At 44.2% G+C, this 20,273-nt stretch overlaps 1 protein-coding gene across 4 annotated transcripts in view; it reads left to right on the plus strand.

The window, feature by feature from the left end:
• TIAM1 (TIAM Rac1 associated GEF 1) overlaps nt 1–20,273 on the plus strand; it is a 260,582-nt gene that overhangs the window by 42,706 nt on the left and 197,603 nt on the right. For 3 of the 4 annotated variants that reach the window (XM_073584569.1, XM_073584565.1, XM_073584566.1), the window contains exon 2: nt 2,316–2,357. The exons of the other annotated variant lie outside the window; for it this stretch is intronic. The gene's annotated coding sequence lies outside the window, so the exon portion shown is untranslated. The remainder of the gene's footprint in view (nt 1–2,315; nt 2,358–20,273) is intronic. 4 annotated transcript variants of the gene reach the window in all.

Genomic DNA, 20,273 nt, shown 5'->3' on the forward strand with positions numbered 1-20,273 from the left:
AATTAGCCAGCGTTTTGAAGATCCCTGCTTGCTGTCAATGAATACACTTTATAATCTGTAACTAAATTATTTTTTTTTTATAGCATTGGGCCCTTCACAGCTAACAATTGGGTAATTAAAGGTGATGTGGCGCACCAGAAGCGTCGGTGTGTTGTGGATGGTACTCGAGCACCGAGTCCGCGGGAACATCAGTTGCTATTACAAGGATATACCAGCAAAGTCTGATCCCAAGCACGGTGGCTGCGGCGGCACAGAGATGGCACTTGGCCCTCGGATCTGACCCATTGTCAGTGCCCCACGACGGCGGCAACAAGAGACCGCCGCCATTGGCCAGTTATGTATTCAAGTAAGAGTCCCATCTAAATCCGGGGGCCAAGGCCAGAAGACGCCGGCTGCGGAGGGTTAGTGGGCTGCGGACCTTCACGTTGGGACACGCAGTTCAGATGTGAACTTTAAAGACACAAAAGGGAACTTGTCCGGAGCCGATCTCACAGCCGGCTCCTAATTGAATCTGGTCTTGCATTCATTTCTGAGACAGTGCGCCGTTCTGTCCGGCTGGCCAGATGCACGTTGCACTTTTATGCCGGCGTGCACATGTCTGACATCTTTATCTGCTTCTCATTACACAATTGCAGCTTGTCCTCGCGGCTCTCTCTGGTCTTCACTGTTAAAGCGCACTACGGCTTTACTTTATTCTCAGTAGAACTACAAGTCCCTCAATAGACTGCGCTATAAACAATATCTAGTTACACTTCCTCCATTGTGACCAGTTTAGGCTGCGTTCAATCCATGAGTTTCTGCAGATTTGTTTTCCACCTATTATGGAAATTGAGTTACACGCGCTGGATCAGGGTGCGCCAGATTCATGGAGTTGTGCGCCTGCTATTGAGCCTGGCGACTCTTTCAGGCACTTTTTTTTTTTTTTCCAGTTACTCAGTGACAGTTATTAGGGGTCAAAGCCATAGCTACTACAATGCCCTGCACATGGGATAAGTCACATAGCGAATCAGAAGAACTATACTGCATTTCTAATTGGAGGGATTTGCAAATATCTTAATTACACCTGCTACATATTGGAATAGGATCTTGGAGATGGTAATACCCCTTTAAATTTAATGGGGGACAGCCCATGAATTGTTAGATACCCAAATGGCAATTGGCAGGAACAATGGTTTAACTCCTGTTGTAAATGATGGCACATCATAGTTGTGTGTTCCTGGTATGAAGTAATTAGTATGTAGCAAAATTGGTCCATGGTAGAATAACCTGGAAACGGCCATAGGGTCATGGGCGCCTGCTGCTCACTGCACACAGGGAGTGATTTCTGGCCTGTCTAGTCCGATCCAACAGCAAATCTATTGACTGTCTGATCGCCCGCCTCCTGCTGTTGGCTGTGGTCGCCCACCTTCCGCCGTGGGGGTCGGCCACCGTGTGGGGGTTGCCCACCGTGTTGTCGCCTGCCGTGGGGGTCGCCCGCTGTTGCCTGTCTGATTTTCTGTATCTCACTTTCTGCACCAGTAAATGGAGCCATGTGGCTGAGCGTGTGCAGTGCTGCTCCCGTCAATGTTTGAAACCAAATGGATCCACTTGCCTCTAATTTCAATGTGCAAATTGTTTTTTCTGGCGCGTTCGATGTAGACGTTGGCTTGCTCCGGTCCTAAAGCGGCCATACACATGACTTGGCTGTTGGCTGAGCGATGGTTAGGGCAATCCTTCAGCCGATCATTTGACGGACAGCCATCTCAACCGATTCTCCCATACAGAGGAGCGCTCCTGTGTTCTGAGGAATCCGCAGTCTGACACTGGCTCGTTATCTCAGCAGTGTGAAATCTGACATCGTCTCCCCTATATTCATTAGGACATCAGCTGAGCCCATTGATATCTGCAGGAAACAAACAGCAGTAGTGCCTAGAAGTAACGTGGGGCACTTGGGTTAACACCATTCTCCTAAAACACCGCATACAAGCCGTCCCACCGCGACAGTGTCCTCAGATGGGTCTGTCCATAACTCTTAGGGCTCATACACACCATCTAATCGGTCAGAGCGCTGTCCGACAAAGCATCGGGTGAATGTAATGCTATGGGGCGGTGCATATTTATTTACTTCCTATAGGGGGTGTGTTTTATTTTTATATTAGGTTTTATCCGTTCAGTGGGCCGCCGTGTGAATTTACGTCTACACAGTGCTTGTATGTGAACATGTGTTCCGGCTCATTTCTTTGGTTTTGTTTAAAAAGAAACTTTTTTTTTTTTTTTTTTTTAATTCCCCTTCTTTAACCAAAATGTCCTAATCCTTCACTTTCTTTCTTTTGTAGGTGGTGTGATGTCAGAGCGATGTAATGGAGCCCAGGCCACGGGTATGTGATGATCTTATGACGTTCTGGCGGTGTAGCGGTGGTCCGGTCTCTCTTCCCTCTGGGGCCGTCGGCTTTGTTTTTCCATAGGTCGTTTCTCTTTATCCTCATTATTACGCGCTAATATCATGCGATATCGGAGTCTAGGCCGGAGCCGCATCCATTCGTGTTTAGTGATCAAAGACTAAGTAAAATGCAATTACTGGCGCTGATAAAGCCGATTTATTCGGGGTTGAATTTCGGTTCAGTTACTACCGAGATGATCGCAGGGATAAGCGGAGCGCTCTTTAAATATTTAGCCAAGTTCTAAAGTATCCGAGAAATACCTCAGCGCCGGCGCTGAACTTTCTTTGGCCACGGTCCAGAATGCTGTAATGTCGCTGAGCCGATTCGGGGCTATTCCGGGCAGTGTGCAGAGCGCCCCCCGTCACTGGCATCGGGACATTACTTCAAGCACTGAGGGATATAGGGAGATGCCCGATAGTTCATGAGATGGCTTGCTGGATCACTTCTGTATTTTTCAAACTGCAAGATGTGCCCTGCATTTAGACAGCAGAAAATAGGACAATTTTTAATTTTCATTTTTTATTTTTAGCAAAATTTTCCTATTTTCTTATTGAACTAATGCTATTAAAGGGAATGTATTTAAATTTATTATATATTAAGATTTTTTTTTTTTTTTACAAGTCTTAACTTTCCTATAGCACTCTAAAAAAAAAAAAAAAAAAAAAAAAAAATTAAAATCCCTTTTTTTCTGTTTTCACTGGCCCCTGATCATACTAGACTCACACTTCCTGTTCTGTACAGATGACTTGTCTGTAGTCTTCTCATTATCAGTACACAGGATAACTGGCTTATAACACAGGATCCACCATTCACAATAGGTGATGTCACAGCTCACCTCCTCCTGTACAATGACTGATGACACCTATATACAGTAGATAACACAGGATCCACCATTCACAATAGGTGATCTCACAGCTCACCTCCTCCTGTACAATGACTGATAACACCTGTATATACACTAGATAACACAGGACATAGCATTCACAATAGGTGATGTCACAGCTCACCACCTCCTCCTGTACAATGACTGATAACACCTCTACATATAGTAAACACAGGATCCACCATTCACAATAGGTGATGTCACAGCTCACCTCCTCCTCCTCCTGTACAATGACTTATAACACCTCTATAGTTGGTAACACAGAATCCATAATTCACAATTGGTGATTTCACAGCTCACCTCCTCCCCCTTCCTTCACATAAACATTTGTGTAGAAATTACTCCAGAGGACTCTATTGTACATGTGGCTGATAAAAAGGACATGATGTATGAGTCTTCAATTATGTTTACTGGTCAGTGTGAAATTTAAAGTTCCTGTATATTTTGGGTGTGTCCATAAGAATATGGCTGCATGGGGTGTGGGAGTAATGGCTGCACTCTTGATGTCTGGAGCAGTAAGGAGCCTCCTATGCGGACACTGTTGGGAGGGGTCTGAGGTGACGCGACCATCGCCCATTGTATCTGTAGGCTTTGCAGGGTCAGTGGTGGTGGTGATGCCGGCCTGTCCATGGCTCTGCATGGGTGGTTCTCCTGAGGCACAACAAAGGTGGGCGGCTGGCATGGGGGGTCTGTGCAGGGTGGGTGGGCAGCTGCACCCGTCCTGCCAATGGAGAACAGGTGATGTCCATATGGGGCTCCGAACAGCGGGTTCCAAAACGGGGAGAAGAGACCTTGTTTCCTCTAGGGATCTTCAGCAATGACTGTGTCCCTCGTACTCAGGAGTCTGGTTCTGACCCCCGTGGTGCACAATGTTATACACTCCACGTTATAAAGTATAAGGGCAGCACTTTACGGCCATTCATGTCTGGAACGCACTTTTTTTCGGGCATTCTCCTGGGTGTTCGGCTCTTCCTTCCTTGAAGGAAGACATGAAGTGCGAGTTTCTGATGACTATATAATGAATAAAATCTGAGAACTATCTGACCCCATCAAATTTGATCATGGCCGGTCTGTAAGTTTTATATTTTTTTTTTTTTTATTTTTTTTTTTCCCAAACGTTCAAGAACCACCACATTTCTGGGTGAAATCTTTATGGAATTTTTTTTTTTGAGTAGTTTTTTTGGTTTCCTGAAGCTGTTTTGGGAGTCTATTATTTTTTTTTCTTTTTTTTTGCAACCTTTTGATTGGACAGGACTTTTCCTTCATCCTCCACTTCAAAGAAGTGACATGCAATATATGTGTGTGTGTGTATGTATGTATATATATATATATATATATATATATATATATATATATATATATATATATATATATATATATATATATATATATATTTTTTTTTTTACCTAAGAGCTTTTCAAAACCTCATCAGGAAAAGGGAAGAAAAAAAAAAGCTCAAATCTTCTCGTATGAACAGGAAAGTGACTTCCCTAAGACATTAAGCTATGTGCAGATGACGTCTTTAAGATGCCAGCGGAGCTGTCGAGGTTTTCTTAGACAAAGCAGTTTCAGGACAGTTGGTGGCCCCTTTCCTGAAGTGGCGTTGCCGGCGGCCCCTCTCTTGATGTGGTGTATGTGCGTTTTACAGCACTGGAAAATTGTACCCAAAAATCGGGCACAAACGGCTTTTTATGTTTTCCTAAAATGGCACAAACCTTCCATCATCTTCTCCGTTAGTTCTCTTCTGTATGGAAGCGGACGTTTACTCTGGCGCATACAGTCCCATGTAAAGCGAGCTCATCCTGTGATCCCCGGCATTGTCTCGTGCACTTACCGATCGCTCGCGCAGGCTGCTGGCAGTGATGCAGACGTAATGCGACGGCCTCTCCCGACAGCGCACTGATCTGGCTAATAATGCAGTGCCAGCGGCTTTCTAGCAGATGTTACCTCTGTACTCCCCAATTCTGGAGAGTCCCCGAAGTAAAACGTTCGCTGTTGCTTTCATAAGTTATATATATTTTTAAAAGCATTTCCCTTCCCTCTAAATAAGAAAAAGGGGACAGATGGGTCATGCAGATACAATACGACCCGTGGGTTTGCGAGCGCAGAACTTTCCCCGATAGCTGCTGAGATTATTTATATCCATGCACCAAAGTTTGCTGCTCTTGACTGTCCCCCCACCCAAGGAAAAAAATCACAGCATGCCTGACTTACCTCCCATATTTGTATCACACTTAGCCATGAAAGTCAGTGAGTCTGTGGAAGATATTGGACCTCACTCACCTGACATCTGAGTATGGTCCAATTTTTCACGGAGCAATGGAATGGGGAAGATGGAACCTTTTTTTTTTTTTTTTTTTGGAGGGGGGGGGGTCATTTTCTTGTCCAAGAGAATCAGATCACAGATATTGATCATATTGATCAGCGTAATCTGCCCTTCTCTCGGGTGAGAGAGAATATCCGCCGGCGTTGCACTAGCCATGAACAACACATTCCCCATGTAGAACAATGCAGGTGGAAATATTTTGTGGCTGTCCCATGTACTCCTACCCCTCAATTGGGAACCACTTTACTTTTTGGTGCTGCCTGCAAGGATGTGGATTTTCTGTGGGTTCTGACCCGGCGATCCTGAGTATGTAGGTGTAGCATTGGGGCTCCTGCACTGCAGTTCCCTGCCGGGGCCATTCTGCACAGGTTTGGGTATATAGCGCCATCATATGGAAATTTGATGTAGCACAAGCAGATTTAGGTGTTGGAAACATCCCCATGAAAGCCATGGCGTGTGCCACCGGTCTCAATAGAAGTGAATAATTAACCATATTCTCGGACGGATAGGACTTCACCAAGATCTCCATGAATGGAACGTTGAGGACCAGACCGTCGGCCATTGCCACCACCCGTATTTGAGACCGGTGCTCCAGAATTAATAGTTCCTTTGTATTTCCAGCCCCCAGGAGCTAATTTTATGGAGCGGGTGGGACATAAATATCACTGAACACCGTAACACCTTTTAGGAAAACACAGTAACGTTTTCATTCCTCCATCTGCCCATGTCTTAGGGTTACACACAGCCCCCTGTAGCCCCTCACAAAGGGCTGCTTTCTTTACGGCCCACCCCTCCCAGTCGTTCTACCGGTGAAAAGTTAACGGTCTGCTGGAGACACAAAGCAGCTATGGTTAGGCAGAGGGGGCGCTCCCTCAATGCCACCCCGCGTCTCCTGGGCCATAAACCGGCCCTTTAATGGATTAATGGAGTATTACCCAAATGGTAGAGGGGGGCTTTATAGGAAAGGTTAAGTATAAATCATCAATTAATAGAAGCCGCGCTGTGTCCCGAGGTCGCATTTGAGTTTTTAGTGTTCCCTTGCTGATACATCTGCGAGTTCTGTTTCAGCCATTTGGAGGGAATTTGATACTCTGCATCACGAGGAGGGTCCGCAGGTGTCTCCATTCTCTCACCATCCCCCTTCAGAAATGCAGACCGTTATTAGTGGAAACCTTATTACTATTTTCATTCTTTTAATGAGAAGTTCTGCAACTTCCTAATGTTTCTGTCCATTGTCGTCTCTGCTTCCCATCCACTCATGAAAACTTTGGGAGAAGTTTTAAAAACTGTGTCCTGGAACAAAACGCGTGGCACTTGTGGTCCTTTCAGTTTGAGGGGGTTTTAAGGCCTTTCCAAAATTTGGCAGAGCTTGGGGATCATCAAAAAAAAAAAAAAAAAAAAAATTACCACTAGAATGCAGTGCTGCTCCTCTTGGTGGTCTCCTCCAGAACGTTGTCATCTGACCCCTTTGGCCAGAGGCATGTTAGGTGTATAATGCCAAGTTCAGCAATTGGCTGCACAAGTCAGGTGGTCAGGGCGTGATCACTTCTGATAGGAAGGCCCTCCCACTAATCGGTCATGTGACCGCTGCAGCCAGTCGCTGCTCTCACGCCATCATGTATCACTGGCCTATGTGTTCAAGACATCCTCACTTCTGCTCCAGGCTGAGGCCGTGTTGCAAAAAAACCCAGCGGGCATCCATGCAGCAGTGATTGTGCGCTGTCCTTGGGGAAACAAGATCACTTGCAAAAGTGCTTTTTTTTTTTTTTTTTTTTTTTTTTTCTTCTGACTTATGAGGGTAATGAGGCTTTGAAAGTAAATCCTATATAGTTTAGGTGAATTTACCTGTTTGGCGGCATTATATCCTAATTTACCCCCCGCTGCCACCTACAGGCTTGTTGGAATTGCACTGTAGACTCTAAAAAATGGTTTATTTTTTGCTTTAGTTTTCTTAGGAAAGTGGAGTTGGGAGTCTTTAATGCCAGATCTAGAACCTGCTGAACATAAATAGGTTTTCAGACCGGCTTCTAGTGCTTTGTGTTAAACAGAAAGCGACATATAGAATGACGTCACGTGGAGCAGGCAGGTTTGCATTTTATTTTCTCCCACCATCCCATTTGCTTGAAATCCATGTTTTCCATCATTCCAACTTTTTTTTTCTTGAAATTCACTTTTTTTTTTAAACTTTTTATTTATTTTTTTTACCATTCACATTTGCTGAGTTTTTCACTTCCAGCAGGATGAAGGAGAATAACTAGGTCGCCTCCTAGGGCTTAATTGTCAAAGTGAGTAGGTGTGAAAGTAGTAAGTGGGCAGATCTGAGTTTAGTAACCTTCAAACATTGCCCAAATCCTGCCAGCCGCACCTCGGGAGGCATTGTCATTTTTTACTATAACCTCTTAATGACGTGAAAAGCAAATTGCCAGCAATAGACAGGAGGAAATGTTACTATAATCTGCCCTTTTCGTCTCTGAAACATCAGAACATATTGGTGTAATGGGTGACGCATGGTGACATTAACGTGACAGTGGGGGTGTTGACCAGTTTGGGATGTGTCTCTGCACAACCTGACCCTGTCCAATCACAGCTGCTGATGTCACTGTTGGGACAAAGGGAATTATGACTCCCAGGAAGAACAGAGTAATAAGCAGAATACAGAGTTATAAGAAAAGATGCTACAGAATTGGTATATCAAAGGGAAAACAAGTATTTACTGACATAGAAGTCAGGATAGATAGTCCTCCTTTTAGTATAATGCGCCACCCATAGTCCTCCCTATAGCATAATGTGACCCCCCCCTTAGTGCTCCAAATAGTATGTGAACCCCCATGGTCCTCCCTATTGTAAAATGTGCCCCCGTAGTCCTCTGTTTAGTGTTCTGGCCCCCCATAATCTTCTGTATAGTATAATGTGCCCCCATAGTCCTCTGTATAGTATAATGCGCCCCCGTAGTCCTCTGTTTAGTGTTCTGGCCCCCCATAATTCTCTGTATAGTATAATGTGCCCACGTAGTCCTCTGTTTAGTGTTCTGGCCCCCCATAATCCTCTGTATAGTATAATGCGCCCCCGTAGTCCTCTGTTTAGTGTTCTGGCCCCCCATAATCCTCTGTATAGTATAATGCGCCCCCGTAGTCCTCTGTATAGTATAATGTGCCCCCATAGTCCTCTGTTTAGTGTTCTGGCCCCCCATAATCCTCTGTATAGTATAATGTGCCCCCGTAGTCCTCTGTATAGTATAATGCACCCCCACCTCCTCTGTAGTCCTCCGTATATATAATGGCCACCGTGTATTCACTGATTGGGGAAAAAAAAACATACTCCCCTTCCCTCTGCTTCCTTGCCATATGGCGTCCTCTTCTGAATCTGACAGCTGACTTGAGCGTGCAATTAACAGAAGCGCACGTCACTGCCGTGTGCCCGTTTGTCAGCTACTGGCATCTGGCCGGCAGCGTGCATTGCCATGATGGGGTTCGAGGACACATATCCAGTTGACATTTCTGCTGGTACTGGCGGGCTCCTTGCCCGCTGGGTGCTCAGGTATGCACAGGGTATCGCCGGTGCTGGAGTGACAAGTTCGGGTCCCCATGGCCGCATGTTCCGCAGCTGTTAGACACCCACAAACCATGTGGCGATTGCTTCTGCATGTTGAACATGTCACTCCAGCACCCGCGATACCCTGTGCATACCCCTGAGCACCCTAGGCAATCTCCATTAACAAGCACTTGTGCTCATCACTACAGAAAACTTCAGTGTGCATAGCTATTCAATCCCCTAAAGTCAGTACTTTGTAGAGCCTCCTTTTGCAGCGATTACATCTGCAAGTCACTTTGGATAAGACTCTATGAGCGTTCAATGTCTTGTCACTGGAACTTTTGCCCATTCCTAAGGTCAAAACTGCTCCAGCTCCTAAAAGTTAGATGGTTTCTGTGGTTTCGTCCAGTCTGACCACAGATTCTCCTTTGGATTAAGGTCTGGGCTTTGACTAGGCCACTCCAAAACCTTTACGTTTCCCCTAACACCACTCGAGTGTTGTGCATTGGGGAGATGCAGAAGTATGAAAGATATAATGTATTTTTGTTTTTCTTAAGGCCAAAATGGCAAAGGTGAAAAAAAATAATAAATAAAAAAAAAAAATCCCTTGGTCCGGAATACTTTCTTGTAAACCCCAAATACTTTGGTCCGGTGTTAACTTTCTAGAACTTTTTTTTTTTTTTTGTTTTTTCTTCTTTCTAACATAATTTCACCCAATAAAATGAGCAGTTTTGTTTAAAAAAAAAAAACAACCTATCTGTGTGACGGCAGGTGACATTTTACTTGAAATTGTTAAGCAACGCTCTTCCAATATTGCGGTAATTGCAGTTGACTGATTCACAAGCCATTAAACCCTCAATCCTCCGGAGCCGCAGAGATCCCTGTGCCGCTCACTGTTCTTGTCTGTTTTTCACCCCTCTCTGGTATTGACCCCCTGATATTTAGTGCCGGATTGGCGACAGCGCAGTCGCCCCTTTATAGCTATAACATCAGGCAGACCTGTCTGGAGCCGTGAAGTCTCTGGTGTCTGATGACTTTAGGTATCCTTTTAATAAATTGTAGATTTTTAAACACATTTTCCATGATTTAAAAGGACAGGAAATATTTAATCCTACGTCTCCCAGTTACCGCAGAGGAATGTACCGTAAATTGTGTGTGTGTGGGGGGCAGGGGCAGCAATTTTAGGCTGAGGAGGTTACTTTAACATCTGGTCCTGTGTTTGTGGACATTTTTGAAAGCTGTTGTCCTTAGGTGAGTAAACTTCCCCCCCCCCCCCCCCCCCATGTATCCTATTGCGGCTGTTACTCGCTAGGTGGTCTTTGTTATTGTTATATGCAGTGATGACTTCTTGTGCTTTTGTATGTAAGAGATTAGCAGTCAAAGCATTTGTCACATTAACAGTTAATTGTTTTTAAAGGCCAAGTGGGCATTGCCAGAAAGATTTCACTGGGGGGGGGGGGCCGAGACTTCCTCTTTCTGATGTCGACCAATCATAAGCAGGCAAGCACACAGGTGAAAGAACGACATACCCCCTATAATAGCATTAATAATCTGTCTGCTTTCCTCACGGCAGAGTGATGACTTGTGCTGGAGTTGAGTGTGATTACCTGACAGCTTTCAGTTCTCATTTCTGGCAGTCAGTATTGGGGGGGGGAGAGGCGGTGCCGCAGAACCTCAGTCTCATTACAAGCACTTCTAGTTGCTGTCATTTCAATTTCAAATAAGCTTTATTGATAGAATCAAATACACATTAGCATTGCCAAAGCAAGTGTACTGCTGCCTTACTCTGCTGTACTTCCCCTCCACATGCTGACTGCTGCAGATGAAAGCTGTTAATCACACTCGGTCTGCTGCGCTTGGACAAATGTAATTCTTATACAGTGAGGAGAGCAGGCTGTCATTTCGTCTTGCTGAGCGCCTGCTCTCATGTATAGTGGGGCGTGTTCTTTTTCTCTTGTATATAAATGCCTGCTTATAATTGGCAGAGAGGAGAGCTGCTAGAAGTATTTGTAACGGAACTCAACCCTGTAGCATTCCACACACACACACACACACACACACACACACACACACACACACACTCACACTCGGGTCTGCTGTGCTCCAACACGTGTCATCACACTGCAGTGAGGAGAGCATAGTGTCAGTGCTATTGTGGGGGCATCTTATTCTTTGCCCCAGTCCATTGCTGTTTGCTTATGATTCATCAACATCTGAAAAAGAAAAAAGTACATGCGCCCAGTGAAATATCTGCTAATGCCCACTTGAATGGGTATTCCCATCTGCAAAATCCTATTACAATATGCAGCAAATGCATAAAATTACAAATGCAGTATAGTTTTTCTGATTTGCTCACCTGTATGCAGGCATTGCAGGACCTTATGTATCCATGGTTACGACCATTGATACTGTGACCGCTAACCATGGATACCTAAGGTCTTGCAAGGCCTGCACGTGAGAAAAGTCATGGTTCATCAGAAAAACTATAGTATATTTCTAAATGGAGGCATTTGCTAATATTACTACATATTGGGATAAGATCTTGTAGATGAGATTACCCCTTTTTTAAGCTTAATTTATCTCATAACTGTTTAGATGCCAAATACTTTGCCAATATCTTTGCAATGATGAGGTGAAATAAACTTATTCCGCTCTGCATCCACTATTGCTTCGTGTATCCAGTTCAACATGAAATATTTTCCGAAACGTCCTTATTTTAGCAAAAGTTTGGAAACACCAGTTCTGAGATGCTCCAAATATCCCCCCACACGTTCGTTTATGGGTCAAGACCAATTTTTTTCCCAAAGCCTGTCTGCCACTTCAGGAGTGGCCAGTTTTTACTCTTATTTAAAACTTTCACCCTACGTAATCCATATATTTTTTTCCTTGGTCTGCCCTACAATTCCTTAATTGTCATTAAGTATTTTTTTTTTCTTGCCTTTTACCAAAGGGGGTGTGGCTCACAGAATTCCTTGGGGGTGAGTCATTTATGCCACTCTGTTTAATTACCCTGTAACACACATCGCTCACAGAATTCCTCGGGGGTGTGTCTTTTATGCCACTCTGCTTAATTACCCTGTAACATGCATCTTTGGTTAAAGACCATAAAAATTAGCGGTAAATAAAAAGACCTGCACCTCTGGAACTGTGTGGCAGATTTAAAGAAACAAAACAAAAAAAAAACCTGAATCAGGGGAGAAGCCGGAATATAAGTGGAGCAAAAAACTGGACACATTGACAGGTTCGTTTTTCACTGGACGTGTGCTGCCGATAACATGATATTCTATGCGCACAGAATGACTACGCTAATGATCGTTCTGTGCTCATAGAACGTTTCTCGGCCTGTTTGGACATGCAGCAAAATAACCGCCAACTGCCTTGTATATGGCCTGAATCGGTCTGTGTAAAAGGGGAATCAATGTGACTGATCCCCTTCAGCCCTTATCTGCTGTCAGTGCAGAGCTTGTGCAGAGGCATGCATGATGCTAAGGGATCCTGCAGACACGTGTATGAATTGGAGATATATAATATAATATATAATATATAATATAATATAATATAATATTTTTTTTTTTTTTTTTTTTTGTAGCACATGGGCTAACCAAATTGTAATGTAAGGATTCAAATCAGACTAACAAGTGAAGAAACACTTACCGGTAATTAAAAGAAAAATACTTTCAATAGAGTATACATTTAAAGTTACAAGCCAACAAAAAATATATAATTTTTTTTTTTTTGTGTTCATAGCTTTTAATGTATACTCATTAAAGTATTTGTCTTTAAATGTTTCTTCACTTGTTAGACTGAGGACTGTACACTGACCCAAATATTCAGTCGAGCTGTTCAGATGAACAATTTTTTTGTCTTGGTCCATCTGTCGGTGAGAAAAAAATCCCAGCGTGCACTGCTGAGACTCTGCCCACCCAAGTCTATGGGTGTGTTTAAAAAAAACGAAAAAACTGGGTCCAACGCCAGAAAAGCGTAGAACTGCTTTTCAGGTACATATCAATAAACCTAAAAAAAAAAAATAGTATTTAATATTGTAAATTTATTAATGTAGATGTATAAAAATGGATCGCACACGGATGTATAAAGCAAACATGTGGATGATAATAGTCTGCATCTACTGGATAACTTCTGGACAATTTTTGTTCATCAGTTAGTCTGCATCAGTCCTAAGGCTGTTAGGACTGATGCAGACTAAAGATGTTAACCAGTAGATGCAGACTATTTATCATCCATGTGTTATCCGTTTTGCTGCCTGTATGTATTTTTGGGTTTGGTACTTTCATTCCACTTGGGTGGTGTCTGCTCCCCGCACGTCTGTACATCTCCATCTGACTGCTCACGTCAGGACACTGCGTCCTTCTATCCCACGTTTGTAATTAGATATTTCTTTTCATCCCAGGGCAGCTTTCAGTGGCGGCTGAACAGTGAAGAATCACATGATGGTGGAGGGTAAAGGCCAACTGTCTCTGACTTAATGGCCGATAATCTTAAGTTTAAGACTTAAAAACCATTTTTTGATCTTGCCAAAAGAAGCCTTTCATGTCTAGTAACAGAGGACGGAAGGAACCTACAGATCGCAGCTTGTTAGGATAGGAGGTCACAGGATTTTTTGGTGTACCTCCAATTTATAGGGTTTCAACAGTGTGGTACAAAGTGATGTCGCATAAATCCCAGACCCTCGGTGATCCTCGTAATCAAATTTACTCTTCCTAAAAGGGACAATTTTCTAGGCAACAAAATCCTCTTGTAATATGATCTTGGCTTGTGGGAGAAATCTGGAAAGTCCACGCTAAGTGCTCGGAGCGGATACTGTGTGCAGTGCAATATTCTACTAAATTAATTTAAAAAAAAAAAAAAAAAATAGAATTGAACTTAAAAACATCTGTCAGCAGGAGTTTTGATGTAATCTGACATAAGAATGATGTAGTGGTTGAGACCATGATTCCAGCGATCTGTCACTTATGTTACTGGCTCCAGCAGTTTTTACACTCACTGTTTTCTCTACTGTAGAGTGTAAATGCTGAGCACTGTGTAACCCTGCCCACTTTACTGATTGGCAGTGCTGATCTCTGTATAACCCCACCCACATTACTGATTGGCAGTGCTGAGCACTGTATAACCCTGCCCACATTACTGATTGGCAGTGCTGAGCCCTGCATAACCCTGCCCACATTACTGATTGGCAGTGCTGAGCTCTGTATAACCCTGCCTACATTACTGATTGGCAGTGCTGAGCTCTGTATAACCCCGCCTACATTACTGATTGGCAGTGCTGAGCTCTGTATAACTCTGCCCACATTACTGATTGGCAGTGCTGAGCTCTGTATAACTCTGCCCACATTACTGATTGGCAGTGCTGAGCTCTGTATAACTCTGCCCACATTACTGATTGGCAGTACTGAGCTCTGTATAACCCCGCCCACATTACTGATTGGCAGTGCTGAGCCCTGTATAACCCTGCCCACATTACTGATTGGCAGTGCTGAATCATGTATAACCCCGCCCACATTACTGATTGGCAGTGCTGAGCTCTGTATAACCCCGCCCACATTACTGATTGGCAGCTTTCTGTAACAGTGTATCAGTGTTGGGGGTGTGGTTGGACTAGTGGTGATCTGATAAATCACTGATTTTATTGGAATATCAAAACACAGCCCAGTATGTTATACATTGCAGGAATCTGGGTTCTGTCCCTAAATCATGCTGTCGTCAGGTTTTTTCTCCATGTTCTTAGAATCAATATTATAAGCACAGCTAAGAAACTTTGTCCCTAATCAGAGATATCTGCTTCACATTTCCCTCATTATTTATCCCCCCCCCCCCCCCCCCAAAAAAAAAAAAAAAAAAAATCTCTGAAGCTTCCTATTCACTATGAAAACCACCAAGTTGTTCAAGATGAGGCCAACTACTAGCTCACTGAGGGATCAAATTACAGCTACTTTGTCTATGCCTTCCTCTCTGCTCTTCCCCTTTCACTAGCCAGACAAACAGGATGATGCCGCTGCATTCTCATAAATGTTTTGCCTCTCCCCAGTGTTAGATTCACAGCTACACTGCTTAGTATTACCTTCATATTACTTCTACTTCATCTGATCATGTGCTACATAGACATGAGATTCCTGCTCTCCTGTCTCTGCGTGCTGTGTCTGGGAGACATCATTCTCCACCCAGTAGCTCTGTCACAACTGAAAATTAGAGCCTCAAGAGGGAGAAAGCTGCAGCATACAAGGTTGTACGTTATCGCTGATCTACAGGATTGCCATGGGAGCAGAGGAGTACTCTTGGGACAACTTGAAGTCTTAAAACAACTCCTTTTAAAAGCAAAGGACCATGGAAGAGGAAGTAAATGGGGAAAAAAATGAGTGATTAATGGGTGATCAGGGATGGTGTCGACCAGCAACATAAAGGGGCTGCGACTTAATCTTTGCTATGAGGTCTATTAACCTTTCACGTATCCTTGTAAAGATCTCTGAAGAGCACTAAAGGAGTTCTGAGCATCTTATGCAGCCTTTTGTTGCCAGAGCCAATAGCGGTCTGCAATGTAAGTAAAAGACTTTGGTGCTCAGATCCTTCTTTGTTGTTCACAGCGCCTTTTATACTGATGTGGCCATGCCTGGTACTGCAGCACACAGCAGCTCAGTCCCAGTGAAGTGAATGGTGATTAACAGTGGCACCAGACATGGCCTGAAATCTCCACTCATGGCCTGTCTTAAACACAGGCTGTAAATTTTACAGCCTAACCATGGGTGTAACTTTTTTTTTTTTCCTCCCCTTTTATTTAATATGTATTATATATTTAAGTCCCCCCCCCCCCCCACCCATATTTGCTGTCTTTGTCTTGCATAGGTTCCAGAGTGTCACATTGGGGTCCTTGGTGTAGTGTTTTGTTTGTCTCTCCCCCCATACATTATATTTGAACCCATTGATTTCAATAGGAACTGTAATGCTTACTTTCTCCTGCGGGGGAGCTGTAAAGAATTGAAACACTTTGTTTCCTTCCAGTTTTCAGCTGATTGCTGGGAGTTCAACAGCAAGACTTCATGTGAGAAGTTTGCTCGGGATATGACTTTTCTAACAACGGGCTCCCCAGCCAATTACCATATATGAATATTATTTATTTATTTTTTTGAGGGACCTCTTGCTTTAAACCATTATTTACAGACATTAGTCATAGAGTTGGAATCCAGTATTTATATGCTCAGACCCCAGGCTTCTGACCCATACCCCAACATTGTGTGATCCTCCTTTTTCCTGCCGGCATCTTAGTGACCTGAAGTCCAGGATCTCATTATCTGTATGGATTGTGATGTCTATCCTACATTGCTTTTTTTTTTTTAATTTTTTTTTAATTTTTTTAATATTTCTCCTTGATATCTTGAGAAAATGGAGCAAAGTATCTCGGCAGATGAATAATGTATGGAGTCATGTGTTCTACCCATATAGCATGAAATTCTCAGCGTTACCAGCAGCAGAATTGCACGAATACATGAATGCAAAATTTTCTGCCTGGTGTGTATGTAAAAAAGAGGAGAAAAAAAAAAAAAAGTCAGTTAATGTTGGAGACCTCCACAAGGATAAAAAAATGACGAGTGCTCACGATTAAGTTTAGGCTCCGATTTAAAAATTACATTTTGGGACCTTTTTTTCGTGGCCTGTTGGAGGTCATTTTGCAGGGCTCTGGCAGTGCTCCTCCTGTTCCTCGCACAAAGGCTGATGTAGTGGTCCTGCTGCTGGGTTGTTGCCCTCCTACGGCCCCCTCCACATCTCCTGGTGTACTGGCCTGTCTCCTGGTAGCACCTCCAGCCTCTGGACACTACGCTGACAGACACAGCAAACCTTGCCACAGCTTGCATTGATGTGCCATCCTGGATGAGCTGCACTACCTGAGCCACTTGTGTGGGTTGTAGAGTCTCTCATGCTACCACGAGTGTAAAAGCACAACCAACATTCAAAAGTGACCAAAACATCAGCCAGAAAGCATTGGTACGGAGATGTGGTCTGTGGTCCCCACCTGCAGAACCACTCCTTTATTGTGGGTGTCTTGATAATTGCCAATGATTTCCATCTGTTGTCTATTCCATTTGTTCAACAGCATGTGACATTGATTGTCAATCAGTGTTGCTTCCTAAGTGGACAGTTGGTAAATCAAACTTCTGTGAAATCAGAGTTATATTCTGCTGTTTAAGTGTTCCCTCTATTTTTTGAGCATTGTAATAACCCCTATAACTCTCCTTCAGTGCCGTTCTAGCTTGGTTTCAGCACTGGCTTTCCTGGGGTACATATAATATAATCTGCTCTGGCTTCATGCTCCTCTCCTACGGACAAATCAGGACATCTGGAGGAAATGAGAGCGAGAGCAGCAACTCTGACTTACTACAGATGTATGTGATCTGCCCGAAGGAGAGAAGCCAACACTGACTGACTGCTGGGATCCCGTGACATAATGTTACGCGATCCCCGGGAGAGCCAGTGCCGACACTGGAGGGGAGTATGTTATTTTACAAGAGGGGAAACGTGAAGACTGAGTAGTGGACAACTGCTCTGTCCATATCATGCAGTTGTTTGTTGGAAAGAAGGACCCATTTATCAAAATTTCTCAATCGACAGCCGGACTGAAAATGTTTTCTGTTTGGGGGATTATTATAATTCTGCTCCTCGTTCTGTGAGCTGGGATGGGCAGATGTCGTCGATGTAGCAAGGAATGGAGCGCGGCTGCATTCTTCATGGAGAAACCACATTCATGTTTTGGGCTGTGATTGAAATCCGGACACACAGGAAGCTGAGATGTGCAGCTGATTCTGCGTCAGGGACTCCATTAGGGATTTTTTTTTTTTTTTTTTGGTCGACTGGTTACTTGTGTAAAAACATTTTAACAGAGCAGATATCCGCGATCCAGTTCCAGGGTTCTGTCTGCAGCGGTGACGTCACGTCGGTCTGCTCGCATCGCTGCAGACGATCGCTGAGCTCAGCGGTTTTACCATTTTGAGGTGACAATCAAATTTTTTTTTTTTTTTTTTTTTTTTGCATAAAAACAAACTCTGAAAAAACCTCAGTGTGAATCTACAAGAAGGTTTTGTAGTACTCCGCTGCAAAAATGTGTCCTTGTCATTGCATTTGCCCGCCACTAGGGACACACATGAGCCCATAAGCGATAGTTGCCGGTGGCGTCAACCTGTGCTGGATACACCTGTTTGAAAACAATGTGCTGAGGACCCTTCGAGCACCATAATGAACCCCCCTCTCTTCTCCGTACACCACGGCTCATGGCAAGCAGGCTTTTTTCCGTCACTGTTTACTGTAAGGCTATGTTCACATGTTGCATTTTTGCTGCATTTATATGCAAATTTTCAGTTGCGTTTCACAGATCCAGCAAAGTCTGTGATTTCTGAAATATCATGCACACACTTTGACAAAAGTCAAGGAAAAAAAAAATAAGTCAAGAGTTTGGTTTTTGCAAAATGCTCGGTCACTTCTTCCAGCATTTTTCATCCATTGAAAGTGATGGGTGGTGCAAAAATTCTGCAAAAATCCAGGTATCCGGTTTTGCTTTTTTTTTTTTTTTTTTTTTTTTTTTTTTTTTTTTTTTATTGCTGCTAAATGATAGGATTTCCATGGGGGAGGGGAGAGCTGCATTAAAAACGTTTGAAAGAAATTTTCCGTCCAGCGTAAAGGAAAAAAAGCAATGGAAAATGACGCGCTGTGTGAATGAGATTTACTATAGAACGCTGTAGTTTTGTGGATGAAAAAAACTTGCGTAAAAAATTGCTGTATGATCAGGTCGTAAAAGCTGCACCTTTTGTCCTTTTGTTGCAACAACTACTGATGTAGCAGAGCTGAGATTTTTTTTTTTTTGTCTTTCCATGGGGATAACTCAATTTGCCTTCGTCCATGATTCCATATATTGGGAGTTCTCACATCGGCGCTGCTGCCTCCTCAGACTCCGATGGAAGGAAAGTGATCGAATGGCCGTGAGAGATGGAGATGAGCTGCTCTAACCCGTCTTTCCTGCCATTGTTTGGACGGCCGGTGACTCCGGCTAATGGGGGGATAGGAGCTGGGCTCGGCGGTCTCCGCTCTGCTGTTCTCTGGCTTTGTCTGTAACAAAAGCTTCCTCCCCCTCTTCCTCCATCCTGAATGAAAGCGATACCTGTCTGTCCCCGCTCCCCTGGAGCAAGAGGGGTGGAGAGAGATGCGATAGGTTCACTCATCTCTGTTTACTACACGACTCCTAGGAAGTGAACAGGACTCGGGCTCCCGATATCGTGTGGAGCGCCTGGAGACGGCGGGATCTCTGGCTCCCCCCGGTCACAAGAAGGGAGGTCCCAGGGGGAAGGTAACGCACACGGTGTCCTCACTGTCATACTGTTACTGTCTTCCTCTTTGTGGCCCTGCGGCTCGGAGACTGTGCGGGATAAAGTTTGGTTATGTGACTAGCTGCCATCAAGCGTTCTGGACGTAACGGCCCGCGCCGCAGTGGAGGTGTCCGGCGGCTCGGGTGTCTCTACATTCTGGGCTTTGTCCTGCTTGGCTGCAAGTTTCTGCAAAGACCGATGAGCTGGGACATGCCTGTGGATTTGGCGATCAGCGGCTCCTTTGCGATGCGCCGTGTTACTCTGCGGGAGGTCGGCAGCACTGATGGGGGGGGGGGGGGGGGGGGGTGATGCTGTGAGTGCATTGTGGATCCACCTCTGCGGAGAGAGGAGCGGCACGCCAGTTTGTGGAATTGCACATGTACCTGTGGTTCAGGCATTTCCAGGAGGTGTAACTGAGGAACGGCACAGTGAACAGCCCTAAGGGAAGGCGCTCCAGAGTAATCTCGCAAGGAGACGTATTTTCTGTTACAGACCTGTCAGGAGAGGAGTTGGGGTGCAGTATGCTCGGCCTCCACCGGACCGCACTTGTAGCCCATACTGAAGCTTTAGAAAAAAAAATGTATATACCATGAGTGCTGGAATTATCGTCATTCTTTTTTTATTAAAGGGATTGTACCATGGTAAGGTTACCCGTAGTATGATGGCACAGGGGATAATTTGACAACTGGGGGGTTCGATCCCTGAGACCACTGACTAATCCGGAGTGCAGCGCTATACTCGGCCATCTCCAG

Source organism: Dendrobates tinctorius, unplaced genomic scaffold, assembly GCF_039654945.1.
Source record: "Dendrobates tinctorius isolate UK_male_01 unplaced genomic scaffold, ASM3965494v1 ptg000084l, whole genome shotgun sequence".
Classification (NCBI taxonomy): Eukaryota; Metazoa; Chordata; class Amphibia; order Anura; family Dendrobatidae; genus Dendrobates; species Dendrobates tinctorius.